Source organism: Scyliorhinus torazame, chromosome 7, assembly GCF_047496885.1.
Source record: "Scyliorhinus torazame isolate Kashiwa2021f chromosome 7, sScyTor2.1, whole genome shotgun sequence".
NCBI classification, from domain to species: Eukaryota; Metazoa; Chordata; class Chondrichthyes; order Carcharhiniformes; family Scyliorhinidae; genus Scyliorhinus; species Scyliorhinus torazame.
In genome coordinates this window covers 97857966-97875367 of record NC_092713.1, presented here as the reverse complement: position 1 = coordinate 97875367, position 17402 = coordinate 97857966, and the positions used below count along the sequence as shown (strand labels likewise).

At 52.9% G+C, this 17402-nt stretch overlaps 1 protein-coding gene and 1 long non-coding RNA gene across 3 annotated transcripts in view; one reads left to right on the top strand and one right to left on the bottom strand.

Annotated features, from left to right (window-relative positions):
* Positions 1 to 17402, top strand: part of lepr (leptin receptor) — a 194054-nt gene that overhangs the window by 125964 nt on the left and 50688 nt on the right. The window lies entirely within an intron of this gene.
* Positions 1 to 17402, bottom strand: part of LOC140426397 (uncharacterized) — a 71885-nt gene that overhangs the window by 25689 nt on the left and 28794 nt on the right. The gene's annotated exons all lie outside the window — the stretch shown is intronic.

The following is a 17402-nucleotide window of genomic DNA, read 5'->3' as shown; positions in this document are numbered from 1 at the left end:
GACATTTTTTTTCTGCGCAAGATTAACACCCTGGATTTCTGTTTGTTCCATTAGCTTGTCAACCATGGTATGATCCTAGTCCAGGCCCCTAAGTTAGGGACTGATAATGGTTTATTTAAGGTAGACAAAGTTTGAGAATCAAGATACTTACTCACTGAATAAAGCCACATTATTCAAGGGGTTTTGAATAAACTAGGTCAGAAAGATAAAGCAATTTAGAATATCTATCTTCCAATATAAAAATCAGGGTTAGTATGAGGTACATGTGAATTAACAGACAAACTATGGTCAAACACACCATACTACCCAATAAATGCAGATGCGACCAAGACAGAATCTACAAATCTCAGAAACCCATCCAGATGTCAGTAACACTGCGAGTCAACCAATCTTGTTGAAACCTTGGGCGGGATTCTCCGTTGCCAGACGTCGATATCATAACCAGCAATGGGACAGAGAATCGTCTCCGACTCCAAAATCGGGACTGGCATTGGTTTGACGCCGGTCAGCCATGCTCCTCCCTCTCGGAAATGGCATCATCAGATTGCACCATTGTAACGGCGTTGGCGGGTCATTGGCAGGCCCTCCCTCGATGAGCCGAGTTCCCGACCGCGCGGGACATGTGTGGCCGGGGGGGGCTTCTGATAGGACTGGTAGGAGGTTATCAGTGTGTGGAGTCGCGGATGGCAGGTCGGGTCCGCGTAAGACGCATGTTATATGGCACGACTGCTGCAGGTCGTCAATGTGCGCCTGCGCGGCCAGGGACCCGGCCATTCTCCGGCCGTTTTCAGCGCGGGACCAGGAGTTTTCAGCGCGGGATCCGGCGCCACTGCTCGCCCCTCACCGGTCCCGGAATCGGTGAGGGGTCGGTGCCGATTTTTATTTGTCGTAAAACCCCCGAAAATTCTCTGTTCGAGCCAGCACTTAGCCGCAGAAACGGAGAATCCAGCCCTTTGTCCCTCTCATGAGGGATTCCAGTCTTTACCTTTAAAGTTCTAACATGCAACTTCTCTCCAAATGTCGCTCAAGCCCGGATGGTAGAAATGACACTTTGCGGGATTTCAATCTCGTATCCCCTGAATATGCGCCCCGAGCACCAACTCACAAGCGCAACTTCAATCTTTGGGTACGCCGAGCAGAACACTACTGCTCCAAAAGGGTACCTTTTCCCCAGTGACCTGCAGCACAGAGTTACCAGTGTTTTTCAAAGTCTGCTTCCCACAGCCCCTGTCCTGCTTGGAGCACAAAAGCTCCAAGGTGATTTAAGTTCCCGACCCCCATTCTCAACACCAAGGTAAATTTGTCTCCAGTCTATATCATAGAATTACTGTGATGAGTTGAAGTTCCGGAGAAGTTTCATGTCAACTTTTAATTTAAAAAAAAAAAAAACATTGCAGTAATTGCTGGATGATGTACAGAAAATGCTGGATAGCTTTCTGTCAGTCATATGGGGGAAATTGGATGAGTGGGAGTGAATACAACAAAATAATCTCATTGAAGGGCACAGATGATGTTACAGACTCCAATAGCAACGCCTGAGTGGTTTATTTTCATCTGATATTTTGAAGTATGACTGCTTCCATTGCAGTTATTCCCACCCACGCATTATGTTTCGTAATATATAGTCGCGGCATCTCTAACCTTAAACTTTCCACATTACTAGATTATCTCAAAATTCAGATTTTTAAAAAAAATTCATTTACGGGGCGTGGGCTTGGCAGGCTGTGCCAGAATTTATTGCCGATCCCTAATTAGCCTTGAGGGGCAGTTAAGAGTCAACCACATTGCTGCACATCTGGAGTCACATGTAGGCCAGCCATCATTTGGCAACAGTTATTGTACAGGTACGCCTGTATTTCTTTGAATTTGGAGTTAAGAGGTCCACAGTTAGTAATTTTATTTTTAAAATATCCCTTATCGATTGCGGTGTAACATGTCCTTCTTGAGGGCTTCCCTTTAGACTGCGTGTAGAATTGGTATTCCTGGGCTACCTTTGGGCAAACCAATCTTGCACTGACACCTTCAGAAGTTGTACATGGAAAGGGACTAATGCCTGTTTCGGGTGTGGGCACTGCATACTGATTTTCTTTTGTGCATGTACTAACATGTGGACACTGAATAATTGTTCCTAATGAGCATATACTTCCTGCCTGAAGACTGAGGAAGTTGTGTAGAGCCATAATTTCTAGGCTAATTTGTTTTTAGATTTAGCCTTGGTCAACAGCAAGAAATTGGCCGCTGCATTTGGTTTGATCCTTGTTGAGGTCCTTACCAAAACAATATATAGTCTAACTAGAGGATTCCTCATGATGTTGCCCTATGGTAAATCAGAGAAAATGTTCGGTCAAGATCTCCCAGTCCCATGACAGCAAATCCCCCCTCCCCCACTGCGGGCTTCCCAGTGGTGTGGGGCAGATTCAATGGAAAATCGCATTGTCAGCGGTGGGACTAGAAGAGCCCTCCACCAGCCAATGGCGGGCCGAGAAGGACTCCACGACGAGGCCAGGGAATCGCGCTCTATAAATCTGACCTACCTCTGTTGCAGGTTCTCTCACTGAGGATGAAATTCACCTTGAGTGGCAGTGCACAATGGATGATAGTGAATTGACAGCCTCTTTTACACCCTGTCAAATTTCCTTTTCTATTAACTTCAATGATAAGAAAGTCAGGTGAAGTGTAAGCTGGTCTGCATTTCGCTAGCATCCATTGGACTCCAGAGCCCAAGGCCAATTTTATCCATTTTGTCTGTTCTGATTGTTCAGTGTCCACATGTTAGTGTAGGCACAAAAGAAAATCAGCATGCAGAGCCTGCACCCAAAATGGTCATTAGTCCCTTTCAATGTACATAAAAACGGCTCTGCAACTGTTTTTTTTTTTGTTGCTCTGCAACTGTTGACGGTCTCAGTACGAGATTGGTTTGTTCTCTGGTACTTACTTTTTTTGTTTCTCCTCTTTCCTTCTTTCTCTTCCTGTTATTTTGAATTGCTTCCCTGCTCAAGTTTCTCTGTGATATTTGCACTTTCTGGATGAGAGAAATGTGACTAGACGGTACAGAAGGAAGGATTTTGTGATGGCTTCAGGGCGGACGATAGGAGAAAAGTACATGGAAAACATGGGTGTTTGTAACGGAGTCAGTCGATGGAGGCAGAATGGGTGCGCAAAGTATGGATTACCTGGGTCCCATCGATGCTGGAGATGCAAACACAGAGCTGAGGCTTACACGGGGCTGTCAGCAACCATCCAATGCCTGCAAGTGCAGTCGGAGGAGTCCAACCGCCTGCAGGTGCAGGAGGCTGTGCCAACCATGTGGGCCACCCAGGCCAACATCGCACGGGTGGCATCCGTGGGGGAAGCTTTGGGCGTGACTATATCGGCCATCGGTCAGGATACCCAAGGTCTGGGGAACAGTGTACGGGCGGTGGCTGAGGCCCAGGACAGGGCAGCCCTGTCACAGGCAGCTATGTACCAGGGCCACCTGGACATTGCAGCAGCGCTCTAGAGCTTGGCCCAGTCACAACAGGTCATGGCAGCGGGCCCCGAAGGCTTTGGCCTGGTGCTGGCTAGCCTGAGCTGGTCACAAAGGGACATGGCACAGCCACTGAGCGATGAGGCACAGTCCCAGAGGGAGGTGGCCCAGTCCTGGTGCTCCATGGCCGCAAGCATTGAGGCCTCGTCAAGATGAGAGCTGGCATCCAGGACTGGCAGTGCCAGGTGGAGAGGAGCCCCCAGCGGTAGCTCCAGCTGCACTCCCACCCCAAGGCGTAGCCTTGGGATCATCGGGGGCTCCCAGGGTGATGATGGGGTTGGTGCCATTGACCCCTGCAGGGGAGGTGCGGGAACACTGCGGCGCCTCAGACTCACACCCTTCCCACCTGTCCTTGGCACATCCCATGGGCAGCGGGCAGAACAGGGTGGTACCACTCCAGAGGACGGCTGCCAAAGGGGTCCCAGGTCACAGGGCGGGAATCGCAATAGGCCACCTCGAGCCTTGATGTATTGCCTGGGGATCCACCCAGACATAGAATTAGGGCCAGAGAGTAAGACAGCAGTTAAGTTGGCAGAGGTGCAGCACACAGGATAGTGTTAGGAGCTAGGACACAAACCTGTGGATATACCTTCTCTTGTTCACAATAACCACCTTTCATAAATGTTTCAACTGCCTTGGTGCTCTGTCAGAAGGGTGTGAGGGATGGGTTGGGCTAGCTGCAGAGGGGGCACTGAGGAGGAGGGGTGGTGATGTGTGGCCATTGGAGGTGGGCACAGGCCAGGGCCCCCAGGTGCACCACCCCCGAACCTGGCCCCACCCCACTCGTCTGCACCCCAAATGACCCCAACCTCCCACACCCCGTTCCCACCTCCGCCACCCCAAGGGTTCAGTGGGTCCGTGTGATGGAATGGCCATCTCGCATGCAGGGATCACACAGGTGGACGATGGAAAGTGCTACCGTGGGCAGCAGTCAGACGTTATCAAACGATGCTGGGCACCAGAGCTCATCGCTGAGCGGCTCATCATCATTTTCCACCCCATGGACCAGACTCGTTGTTACTGCTGACCCAGGGCCCAACACCTTTGTGAGGCAGGGAGGAATCACAGAGGGGGTTGCAGGTGCAGGTTAGGGGGGGTGGTTTGTGCAGGAAGGGTGGCCATGGGAGTGGGTAGGTGTCTGGGGTTATGGGGGGGTTGTTATTGTGGGACAGGATGTTCATGCTGCCGTCAGCCTGGCCCCCTAGTCGGCGGACCTGGAGGTTATTGGAGTGTACCATGCGCACCGGCCCTGGTGTACACATTATGTGGCCTCATGTGCCTGCCCGGGCCCCATGTGCTGCCCACCCTCGCCCCCCCCCCCCCCCCCCCCCCCCTGCCATCTCCCCATCGGACTAGACCTGCCATTCATCTTGTCTCCTCCAGCACGTTACCCCTCTGCTGAGCGATGTTGTGGAGGAGGCAACAGGCGAGACTCTCCTAACGCGATACTGGAAGACCCCCCAGAGTGGTCCAGGCACCTGAACCGCATCTTCAGGAAACCGATGCCCCGCTCGTGCAAGCCCCTGGTTGCAGCATGGGTGTCATTGTAGCGGGTTTCAGCTTTGGTCTGTGGCCTCTGGATAGGCATCATCAGCCATAACCGCAGTGGATAACCTCTGTCATCCAAGAGCCTTCCCTCATCGGGGATGTGCCTCGAATGGCCGGGAACCATCGAGTGTGGCAAGGTGAACACGTTGTGTACACTGCCTGAGTATCGGGCACAGGCATGCATGATGTGCATCGCGTGGTCACACACCAGCTGAATGTTCATGGAGTGGAACCCCCTTCGGTTTGTGAAGACTACCCCCTCATGCGCTGGTGCTCATAGGGGGACATGCATCCCATCAATCACCCTGAACCTAGGGCATCCTGGTGATGGCGGTGAATCCCGCTATCCTGGCATCCTGATGGGCTCAGTCCATATTGATACTGATATATTGTGCCGAGCAAGCATATAGGGCCTCTGTAACGGTGCGGATGTACCTGTTCACTGAAGTCTGCGAGCTCCTGACAGAAAGCAAAGAGTGGGGATAAATAGGTGCTTTTCTGGTTGGCGATAGTGGCTAGTGGTGTCCTCAGGGATCAATGTTGGGTCCGAAATTGTTCACAATTTACGTAGATAGTCTGGAGTTGGGGACCAAGTGTGATGTGTCAAAGTTCACAGATGACACTAAGATGAGTGGTAGAGCCAAGTGTGCAGAGGACACAAAGTCTGCAGAGGGATATAGAGAGTTTAAGTGAGTGGGCAAGGGTCCGGCAGATGGAGTTCAATGTTGATAAATGTGAGGTCATCCATTTTGGTAGGAATAACAGTAAAATGGACTATTATTTAAATGGTCAAAACATTGCAGCATGCTGCTGTGCAGAGGGACCTGGGTGTCCTTGCGCACTAATCGCAAAAAGTTGGTTTGCAGGTGCAGCAAGTAATTAAGAAGGCAAATGGAATTGTGTACTTCATTGCTGAGGGATGAAGTTTAAAAACAGGGAGATTATGTTGAGGGAGGTTATGTTGCAGCTGTGTAGGGTGCTGGTGAGGCCACACCTGGAGTACTGTGTACAGTTTTGGCCTCCTTGAGAAAGGATGTACTGGCACTGGAGGGTGTGCAGAGGAGATTCACTAGGTTGAATGTGGAATTGAGAGGATTAGTGCATGAGGAGAGACTAAGTAGACTGGAACTGTACTCATTAGAACTTAGAAGAATGAGGGGGAATCTTGCAGAAACAAATAAAATTATGAGGAGAATAGTTAGGATAGAAACAGGGAGGTTGTTTCCACTGGCGGGTGAAACTAGAACTAGGAGGCAGAGCCTCAAAATAAGGGGAAGCAGATTTAGGACTGAGTTGAGGAGGAACTTCACCAAATGGGTCATGAATCTGTTGAATTCCCTGCCTAGTGAAGCAGTTGAGGCTACCTCGTTAAATGTTTTTAAGGCAAAGGTAGACAGGTTTTTTAAAAATATATATATTTATTAAAGTTTTTTACGAACACAATTATTTCCCCTTACAAACAATAACCCCGCCCCCCCCCCCCCCCCCCCGTAACAAAGTACCACGAAATCGCACTGAGCAAGATATATACATGGCACAATGGTATATTTACATCGCTTTATACACTGGCTCTCTCCCGCACGTGCCAGTTTCCCCCACCCTTCATGTTATCTCCTGCTCCTCCATCTCCCCCCCCCCCCCCCCCCCGCCCCCCAGGTTTGCTGCTACTGCTGACCGACCTTCCTCTAACGCTCAGCGAGATAGTCTAGGAACGGTTGCCACCGCCTGTAGAACCCCTGCGCAGACCCTCTCAAGGCAAACTTAATCCTCTCCAGCTTTATGAACCCAGCCATGTCATTTATCCAGGCCTCCACGCTGGGGGGCTTCGCCTCCTTCCACATTAGCAAGATCCTTCGCCGGGCTACTAGGGACGCAAAGGCCAGAATGCCGGCCTCTTTCGCCTCCTGCACTCCCGGCTCGTCCACTACTCCAAATATTGCTATCCCCCAGCTTGGCTTGACCCGGACTTTCACCACCTGAGATATTGCTCCCGCCACTCCTCTCCAGAACCCCTCCAAGTGCCGGGCATGACCAAAACATATGGACATGGTTCGCCGGACTCCCTGAACACCTTCCACATCTGTCCTCGACCCCAAAGAACCTACTCAACCTCGCCCCCGTCAAGTGTGCTCTGTGAACCATCTTAAATTGTATCAGGCTGAGCCTGCCACATGAGGAGGAGGAATTAACCCTACCCAGGGCATCAGCCCACAAATCTTCCTCGATCTCCTCCCCCAGCTCCTCCTCCCATTTACCCTTCAACTCTTCTTTCCCCTCTTCTTTCACCTCTTGGTCTATTGCCGACACCTTGCCCTCCCCGACCCATACACCCGAGATCACCCTGTCTTGAATTTCTTGTGCCGGGAGCAACAGGAATTCCCTGACCTGTCGCCTCACAAAAGCCCTCACCTGCATATATCTAAATGCATTTCCCGGGGGTAGCTCAAACTTCTCCTCCAGTGCCCCTGGGCTCGCAAATGTCCCGTCAATGAACAGGTCCCCCATTCTTCTAATCCCCGCCCGATGCCAGCCCTGGAACCCCCCGTCAATCTTCCCTGGGACAAACCGGTGGTTACCCCTGATCGGGGACCACACCAAGGCTCCCACTGCACCCCTGTGCCGTCTCCACTGGCCCCAGATCCTCAACGTTGCCGCCACCACCGGGCTTGTGGTATACATTGTCGGCGAGAACAGCAGCGGTGCCATCACCAACGCCCCAAGCTCGTTCCTTTACAGGACGCCATCTCCATCCTCTTCCATGCCGCCCCTTCTCCCTCCATAACACACTTGCGGATCATCGCCACATTTGCTGCCCAGTAGTAGCTCCCTAGGTTTGGCAGCGCCAACTCTCCTCGGTCCTTGCTGCGTTCCAGGAACCCTCTCCTTACCCTCGGGGTCTTATTCGCTCACACAGACCCCATGATACTCCTACCTACTCTCTTGAAAAAGCCCTTGGTGATCACGATGCGAAGGCACTGAAACACAAACAAAAACCTCGGAAGGACCATCATTTTGACCAACTGCACTCTACCCGCCAGCGAGAGCGGTAACATGTCCCATCTTTTGAGGTCCTCCTCCATTTGGTCCACCAACCTCGTCAGATTCAGTTTATGTAGGGCCCCCCAACTCCTGGCTATCTGGATCCCCAGATACCGAAAACTCCCCACCGCCCTCCTCAGCGGTAGGTCCCCTATCCCTCTTTCTTGGTCCCCTGCCTGGAATACAAAAAGCTCACCCTTCCCTACATTGAGCTTATAGCCCGAGAACTCCCCAAACTCCCTCAGAGTCTGCATGACCTCCACCATCCCCTCCATTGGGTCCGCCACGTACAGCAACAGGTCATCCGCGTATAGCGACACCCGATGCTGTTCTCCCCCTCAGATCTCCCCCCTCCATTTATTAGACTCCCTCAGTGATATGGCCACGGATTCGATCGCCAATGCAAACAACAGGGGGGACAGGGGGCACCCCTGCCTCGTCCTCGGTACAGCCGAACGTACTCCGACTTGCGCCGGTTCGTCACTACACTCGCCACCGGGGTTCTGTAAAGGAGCTTAACCGAGCTGATAAACCCTCCCCCGAACCCAAACCTATGCAATACCTCCCAGAGGTACCCCCACTCTACTCGGTCAAAGACCTTTTCCGCGTCCGTAGCTGCCACTATCTCCGCCTCTCCCTCCTCCAATGGCATCATTATCACGTTTAAGAGCCGCCGCACATTAGTGTTTAATTGCCTGCCCTTTACGAATCCCGTCTGGTCCTCATGAATCACCCCGGGACACAATCCTCAATCCTCGTGGCCAGCACTTTTGCCAATAACTTAGCGTCCACATTGAGGAGCGAGATCGGCCTGTACGATCCACATTGCAACGGGTCCTTGTCTTGCTTTAGAATCAAGGAAATTGTCGCCTCCGACATTGTCGGGGGCAGGGTCCCCTCCTCTCTTGACTCGTTAAAGGTCCTCACTAGTAGCGTGGCCAACAGGTCTACGTACTTTCTGTAGAACGCCACCGGGAACCCATCCGGCCCCGGGGCCTTCCCCGCCTGCATACTCCCCAAACCCTTGCTCAGCTCCTCCAACCTGATTGGTGCCCCCAAACCAGCCACCTCTTGCTCCTCCACCCTCCGGAATCTCAGTTGGTCTAGGAATCGTCTCATCCCCTCTTCCCCCCCTGGGGGCTGGGATCTGTACAGCTCTTCATAAAAGGCCTTGAATACCTTGTTTATTTTCGTTACACTCCGAACCGTGGCTCCCCTTCCATCTTTGATTCCCCCTATTTCCCTCGCTGCCGTCCTCTTACGGAGCTGGTGTGCCAGCATCCGACTAGCCCTTTCCCCGTACTCGTAGGTCGCCCCCTGCGCCTTCCTCCACTGTGCCTCCGCCTTCCCCATGGTTAACAGGTCAAATTCCGTCTGGAGCCGTCGCCTTTCCCCAAGTAATCTTTCCTCTGGGGCCTCTGCGTATCTCCTGTCCACTCGCAAAATCTCCCCCACTAACCTCTCCCTTTCCACGCCCTCTGTCCTCTCCCTATGAGCTCTGATGGAGATTAGCTCTCCCCTGATCACCGCCTCCCATACCACCCCCACTCGCACCTCCCCGTTGTCGTTGGACTCCAAGTACCTTTCGATACACCCCCTCACCTTCCCACACACCACCTCATCTGCCAACAATCCCACATCCAGCCGCCACAGCTGGTCCCTCTCCACTCCCAGCCCCATTTCCACCCAGTGCGGGGCGTGGTCCGAAACGGCTATGGCCGAATACTCCGTCCCCTCCACCCTCGGGATGAGCGCCCTGCCCAGAACAAAGAAATCTATCCGGGAGTAGGCTTTGTGCACGTGGGAGAACAAAGAAAATTCCCTGGCTTGCGGTCTTGCAAACCTCCATGGGTCCACTCCCCCCCCCCCCCCCCCCCCCCCCCCCCCCCCCTTATCTGATCCATAAACCCCCTGAACACCTTGGCCGCTGCCGGCCTCTTTCCCGTCCTTGATCTGGAGCGGTCCAGTGCTGGGTCCAGCACTGTATTGAAGTCCCCTCCCATTATCAGGCTTCCTACCTCCAGGTCCGGAATGCGCCCCAACATGCGCTTCATGAATCCAGCATCATCCCAGTTCGGGGCGTATACATTTACCAACACCACCCACGTCCCTTGCAACCTACCACTCACCATCACATATCTCCCTCCATTATCCACTACGATAGTCTTGGCCTCAAATGACACATGCTTTCCCACCAAAATTTCCACCCCTCTATTTTTCGCGTCCCCCCCCGCCGACTAGCCATCTCCTTTTCTGGGCCAGTCCCGTGTCCGCGTCTCCCTCGCCCTCCAGTCCCCCAGCCGGGGGACCTCCGTCCCGACCACCTCTTCTGTGTCCCATTCCCTTTCGGCCAGTGCAGCAGCAACCCTTTTTTCCCTCCCTTCCCCCCCGTCCCCCCTTTCCCCTCCCCCCGCTAGACCCCTGTCTAGCTTTTTTGCTCGCCCCATGTCACTCCCGTAAGTCAGCTGACACCTGCTGACCCCGGCTTCCCCCGCCGTCCCTTTGACCCCCCCGTGTGGGAGTCGCCCAATCAATCCCTCGTTCCCCTTCCCATCTTTCTTCCCGCACGCGGAAACCCTCCCCCGTGCTTTCCAAAGCCTGCCCCGCCCCCTCTGGTGCAGCTCCTGTTGCGGCCTAGTCTCTCTCCCCCAGCCCATATAACATTTCCTGCACGTGATTGACCCCCTATATACAACCGCCATCATACTTCAACCCTCAAGCACCCCCCACCCTCACAAACCCTCAGTTAGAGTCCAACTGTTCAGCTTGTATGAAGGTCCACGCCTCTTCAGGCGTTCCGACGTAGTAATGTTGGTCCTTGTATGTAACCCACAGTCGCGCTGGCTGCAGAATTCCAAATTTCACTCCTTTCCGATGCAGCACCGCTTTGGCCCGGTTGAAACTCGCTCTCCACTTGGCAACCTCCGTGCTCCAGTCCGGGTATATTCGGATCTCTGCATTGTCCCACTTGCTGCTCTGCTCCTTCTTGGCCCATTTCAGGACCCTCACTCTGTCCGTAAACCGGTGAAATCTCACCCCCATCGCCCTTGGCAGCTCAGTTGCCTTGGGCTTCCTCGCCAGCACCCGGTGCACCCCGTCCAGCGCCCTCGAAGGGGCCTCCGCGCCCATCATCACCCCGATCATCGTGCCCGCGTATGCCGCGGCATCGGCCCCCTCCACTCCTTCTGGGAGACCCAGATTATTTCTCCTCGACCTGTTCTCCAGGTCTTCGGGTCTTCCCGCCCACTTGTGTAGCGCCTCGTGCCACTCCACTCTCACCGCCATGCCCAAGAGCGCGTCCTCATTCTCACTCACTCTTTTCTGGACCTCCTGGATCTTCACCTCGTGGGCCTTCTGGGTTATCCCTAGTCCTTCAATTACCGCCAGCATAGGCGCCAGCATCTCCTTACGCAGCTCCTCGAAGCAGCGCTTGATGAATTCCTGCATCTCCTCTTTGTCCCTGGCCGCCGCCATTTTGCTTTTTTTCCCTCGCTTCTCCCGCTGCTCCAATGCCGCTTTTTTGGCCGTTGCTCTTCGGGTCCGGTCCATAAATGTCGGTTGGGGACCTCTCTCTTCTCTTCCCCACGGGTTGTCTGTAAAGAAAATTCCGTTGGGGCTCCTCTAGCAAGCCCGAAAATCCGTAATCGCGGGAGCTGCCGAATCGTGCGGCTTAGCTCCGCATAGCCGCAACCGGAAGTCGGTAGACAGGTTTTTGAACAGTAAAGGAATAAAAGGTTGCAGTGAGCGGGCGGGTAAATAGAGCTGAGTCCACAAAAAGATCGACCATGATCTTATTGAATGACAGAGCAGGCCCGAGGGGCCAGATGGCCTACTCCTGCTCCTAGTTCTTATGTATCCCAGACAACTCCCCATCGGTGCCTGGAAGGACCCCGTGGCAAAAGGTTTCAGGGCGACATTCAGCTTGATGGCCACCAGGAGTTGGTGTCCTCCCCCATGCCCCCGTGGTTCCAGGTGTGTCATAATCATTTCATTTCATCCAGCAGATATGCTGTACAGTCCCCGTTCTCAGCTGGATTTTTCAACAACACGTGCGGTCCAGCAGGTCCTTGAATGACATGCATGCCAGTACCCTAATACGCCATCTTCTTCCCACCTCTTCCTCGGCCTGTTGGGCCACCGGTCTCCATCCTCACTGGCTGGCTCCTGTTCTTCTGGGGCAAGCTCCACTGCTGCAGGGTCCACCCAGAGCAGCTCCTGTTCTTACAGCCTCAGTGCATACCCAGGGCAGCAGCGACTAGGTTGATGGCACCATCCCTGGTTGGATTCTGAAATCCATTGTCGGCAGAGAATGAAAGTCAGACATGCTAGCATGGTGCATAACCCTGCGCCCAACCAGGTTCAACGGCCTACATGGTGGCCCTGGCCTGCACTGCAGCCCATGCCACGAATGTGCCCTCACCCACCTCTCTCCTGTCCCAGCCTCACCCACTCTTGGCCCCCGTCGGTGCTCGGCACCATGGAGGCCTCTGGTCCCGGCATCTTCCCTGCCAACTGAGGTGCCGATGGCTGGCGGTACCCATGCCAGTGGTATACTCTGTGGCCCGCATCTAGTGCCCTCCTGTCGGGGCTACCTTGGGCATTGCCCGTGGGTGGCACTTGGTTGTGCTTGGGAGGGAAGGGTGTTGGTGGAGGGAGGATTGTGGGTGGCTGCACCCACAAAGCCAGTATCTCTCTATGCAATCATGGGCCACATTGGGTGATCAGATGGCTACCTTGCAGGCCATGGCAATAGTGGTCCGTGTCTCGACACTTCGGACCCAGATGTCACCCCGATGTCCAGCACCGCGACACTCGGCCAGGTTCCGTGCTGCTGGCTGAGGGGGGGGCTATGGGGACTGGTGGGAGGAGGCCAGGGGGTGGGCTGTGGGGTCACGGATGATGGGTCGGGTCCACGCTTGGCCGGCGCCGTGTTGAATGGCGCGACCGCTTCAGGTCGTCAGCCATGCGTTTGCGTGGACTTGGACTCGACCATTCTCTGGCCACTTTCGACACGGGAGGCGGGAGTTTCACCTTGCGCAGGTGCTAGCCCCTCACTGGTCCCGGAAACGGTGAGGGTTTCACAGATTTTTTGGGAGTAAAAAACCACCTAGCCGCTGAAACGGAGAATCCAGCCCCTGATTTTCCTTTCCCTTACCCACCATCACCCCATTTGTATGTCGGGAATACTACGATCACTTCCTGGGTCTCCATGCTGCCCCCACCCAAGATCAGTTAACTCAGCCACCAAAGCTCAGCACTATTTCCTTAAAATAGACGACTTACCTATTGAAATGTCTTATAGAGAAAATTTATGAGACAAGGGGCGGGATTCTGCCGTAATCGGCGCGGCAGGAAAACTCCGGCGGGAAAGAGTGGCGTGAACCACTCCGGCGTCGGGTCGCCCCAAAGGTGCGGAATGCTCTGCACCTTCAGGGGCTAGGCCGGACGCTGAGTGGTTTGCGCCCCGCCAGTTGGTGGGGAAGGGGCTTGGCGCCACGCCAACTGGCACCGAAGGGCCTCTGCTGGCCGCCGCGAGTTGGCGCATGCGCGGGATCGCCAGCGTGTGCTGGCGTCATCCCAGCGCATACGCCAAGGGGACCGGCAAAAAAACGGGCGGCCACTCGGCCCATCGCGTGCTGGAGAATCGCCGGGGGGGGGGGGGCCGCTGCCAGCGGCCACCGACCGACGTGATTCCCGCCCCCGTCAAATCTCCGGCGCCGGAGAATTTGGCAGCCGGCGGGGGTGGGATTTAAGCTGCCCCCCGCCGAATCTCCGACCCGGCGGGCGGTCGGAGAATCCTGCCCCATGTTTTATATGGGGGAGAGGGACGCACGTTTGGTATGTTGCCTCCCAGGTACAAGGGTACGTGATGTCTCGGATCGTGTTTTCCGGGTCCTTAAGGGGGAGGGGGAGCAGCCCCAAGTCGTGGTCCACATTGGCACTAATGACATAGGTAGGAAAGGGGACAAGGATGTCAGGCAGGCTTTCAGGGAGCTAGGATGGAAGCTCAGTACGAGAACAACAGAGTTGTTATCTCTGGGTTGTTGCCCGTGCCACGTGATAATGAGATGAGGAATAGGGAGAGAGAGCAATTAAACACGTGGCTACAGGGATGGTGCAGGCGGGAGGGATTCAGATTTCTGGATAACTGGGGCTCTTTCTGGGGAAGGTGGGACCTCTACAGACAGGATGCTCTACATCTGAACCTGAGGGGCACAAATATCCTGGGGAGGAGATTTGTTAGTGCTCTTTGGGGAGGTTTAAACTAATGCAGCAGAGGCATGGGAACCTGGATTGTAGTTTTAGGGTACGGGAGATTGAGAGTATAAAGGTCAGGAGCACAGATTTGACTTCGCAGGAGGGGGCCAGTGTTCAGGTAGGTGGTTTGAAGTGTGTCTACTTCAATGCCAGGAGTATACGAAATAAGGTAGGGGAACTGGCAGCATGGGTTGGTACCTGGGACTTCGATGTTGTGGCCATTTCGGAGACATGGATAGAGCAGGGACAGGAATGGTTGTTGCAGGTTCCGGGGTTTAGGTGTTTTAGTAAGCTCAGAGAAGGAGGCAAAAGAGGGGGAGGTGTGGCGCTGCTAGTCAAGAACAGTATTACCGTGGCGGAGAGGATGCTAGATGGGGACTCTTCTTCCGAGGTAGTATCGGCTGAGGTTAGAAACAGGAAAGGAGAGGTCACCCTGTTGGGAGTTTTCTATAGGCCTCCAAATAGTTCTAGGGATGTAGAGGAAAGGATGGCGAAGATAATTCTGGATAAGAGCGAAAGTAACAGGGTAGTTACTATGGGAGACTTTAACTTTCCAAATATTGACTGGAAAATATATAGTTTGAGTACATTAGATGGGTCGTTTTTTGTACAATGTGTGCAGGAGGGTTTCCTGACTCAATATGTTGACAGGCCAACAAGAGGCGAGGCCACATTGGATTTGGTTTTGGGTAATGAACCAGGCCAGGTGTTCGATTTAGAGGTAGGTGAGCACTTTGGGGACAGTGACCACAATTCGGTGACGTTTACGTTAGTGATGGAAAGGGATACGTATACCCCGCAGGGCAAGAGTTATAGCTGGGGGAAGGGCAATTATGATGCCATTAGACATGACTTGGGCGGGGTAGGTTGGAGAAGTAGGCTGCAAGTGTTGGGCACACTGGATATGTGGAACTTGTTCAAGGAACAGCTACTGCGTGTTCTTGATAAGTACGTACCGGTCAGGCAGGGAGGAAGGCGTCGAGCGAGGGAACCGTGGTTTACCAAACAAGTGGAATCTCTTGTTAAGAGGAAGAAGGAGGCCTATGTGAAGATGAGGTGTGAAGTTTCAGTTGGGACGCTTGATAGTTACAAGGTAGCGAGGAAGGATCTAAAGAGAGAGCTAAGACGAGCAAGGAGGGGACATGAGAAGTATTTGGCAGGTAGGATCAAGGAAAACCCAAAAGCTTTCTATAGGTATGTCAGGAATAAAAGAATGACTAGGGTAAGAGTAGGGCTAGTCAAGGACAGGGATGGGAAGCTGTGTGTGGAGTCTGAAGAGATAGGCGAGATACTAAATTAATATTTTTCGTCAGTATTCACTCAGGAAAAAGAGACTGTTGTGGAGGAGAATGCTGAGACCCAGGCTTTAGAATAGATGGCATTGAGGTGCGTAGGGAAGAGGTGTTGGCAATTCTGGACAGGCTGAAAATAGATAAGTCCCCGGGGCCCGATGGGATTTATCCTAGGATTCTCTGGGAAGCCAGGGAAGAGATTGCTGAGCTTTTGGCTTTGATTTTTATGTCATCATTGGCTACAGGAATAGTGCCAGAGGACTGGAGTTTAGCAAATGTGGTACCTTTGTTCAAGAAGGGGAGTAGAGACAACCCCGGCAACTATAGACCGGTGAGCCTCACGTCTGTTGTGGGTAAAGTCTTGGAGGGGATTATAAGAGACGAGATTTATAATCATCTAGATAGGAATAATATGATTAGGGATAGTCAGCATGGCTTTGTGAAGGGTAGGTCATGCCTCACAAACCTTATCGAGTTCTTTGAGAAGGTGACTGAACAGGTAGACGAGGGTAGAGCAGTTGATGTGGTGTATATGGATTTCAGTAAAGCGTTTGATAAGGTTCCCCACGGTAGGCTATTGCAGAAAATACGGAGGCTGGGGATTGAGGGTGATTTAGAGATGTGGATCAGAAATTGGCTAGCTGAAAGAAGACAGAGGGTGGTGGTTGATGGGAAATGTTCAGAATGGAGTTCAGTTACAAGTGGCGTACCACAAGGATCTGTTCTGGGGCCATTGCTGTTTGTCATTTTTATAAATGACCTAGAGGAAGGCGCAGAAGGGTGGGTGAGTAAATTTGCAGACGACACTAAAGTCGGTGGTGTTGTCAACAGTGCGGAAGGATGTTGCAGGTTACAGAGGGACATAGATAAGCTGCAGAGCTGGGCTGAGAGGTGGCAAATTGAGTTTAATGTAGAGAAGTGTGAGGTGATTCACTTTGGAAGGAATAACAGGAATGCGGAATATTTGGCTAATGGTAAAATTCTTGGAAGTGTGGATGAGCAGAGGGATCTCGGTGTCCCTGTACATAGATCCCTGAAAGTTGCCACCCAGGTTGATAGGGTTGTGAAGAAGGCCTATGGAGTATTGGCCTTTATTGGTAGAGGGATTGAGTTCCGGAGTCATGAGGTCATGTTGCAGCTGTACAAAACTCTGGTACGGCCGCATTTGGAGTATTGCGTACAGTTCTGGTCACCTCATTATAGAAAGGACGTGGAAGCTTTGGAACGGGTGCGGAGGAGATTTACCAGGATGTTGCCTGGTATGGAGGGAAAATCTTATGAGGAAAGGCTGATGGACTTGAGGTTGTTTTCGTTGGAGAGAAGAAGGTTAAGAGGAGACTTAATAGAGGCATACAAAATGATCAGGGGGTTAGATAGGGTGGACAGTGAGAGCCTTCTCCCGCGGATGGAAATGGCTAGCACGAGGGGACATAGCCTTAAACTGAGGGGTAATAGATATAGGACAGAGGTCAGAGGTAGGTTCTTTCCGCAAAGAGTGGTGAGGCCGTGGAATGCCCTACCTGCAACAGTAGTGAACTCGCCAACATTGAGGGCATTTAAAAGTTTATTGGATAAGCATATGGATGATAATGGCATAGTGTAGGTTAGATGGCTTTTGTTTTTTTGACTTCCCATGTCGGTGCAACATCGTGGGCCGAAGGGCCTGTACTGCACTGTATCGTTCTATGTTCTATGTTCTAATATATTTTTTGAATCTTGAAAGTGGAGAAAGTTATTTT